Raw genomic sequence first — 808 nt, forward strand, 5'->3', positions numbered from 1 at the left:
CAACTCGTTGCATATTGAGCTCCACTTAACTTGTAGTATTGTTTGTTGCACTTTGCCATGCCATGACTCATTAACCGGACATGCATCATACTTGTTTGTGCATCATGCCATGTTCATGTTTGTGCATTTACCATGTTGTTTGTTTCTTTCCGGTGTTGCTTCTAAGTTCCGGTAATGTTGCTTTCGTGAGGATTCGTTCGACTGCTCCCGTTCGTCTTCTTCATGGACTCGTTCTTCTTCCTTGCGGGATCTCAGGCAAGATGACCGCTACCCTGGATCTCACTACTATCATTGCTATGCTAGCTGCTTCGTTCTATCGCTATGTTGTGCTACCTATTACCTGGTTATTCAAGCCATCCCAAATTGCCATGAACCTCTAACCTTTGACACCTTTCCTATGCAAACCGTTGTTTGGCTATGTTACTGCTTTTGCTCAGCCCCTCTTATAGCGTTGCTAGTTGCAGGTGAAGTTGAAGATTTCTCCATGGTGGACATGATTTTGGTTGGGATATCACAATATCTCTTATATTTAATGCATCTATATACTTGGTAAAGGGTGGAAGACTTGGCCTTTTGCCTGGTGTTTTGTTCCACTCTTGCCGCCCTAGTTTCCGTCATACCGGTGTTATGTTCCCGGATTTTGCGTTCCTTACGCGGTCGGGTGATTTATCGGACCCCCTTGACAGTTCGCTTTGAATAAAACTCCTCTAGCAAGGCCCAACATTGGTTTTACCATTTGCCTCACCTAGCCCTTTTTTTCCCTTGGGTTTCCGGAGCCCGAGGGTCATCTTTATTTACCCCCCCCCCC

Source organism: Triticum aestivum, chromosome 3B (assembly GCF_018294505.1).
Source record: "Triticum aestivum cultivar Chinese Spring chromosome 3B, IWGSC CS RefSeq v2.1, whole genome shotgun sequence".
In the NCBI taxonomy this organism is placed as follows: domain Eukaryota; kingdom Viridiplantae; phylum Streptophyta; class Magnoliopsida; order Poales; family Poaceae; genus Triticum; species Triticum aestivum.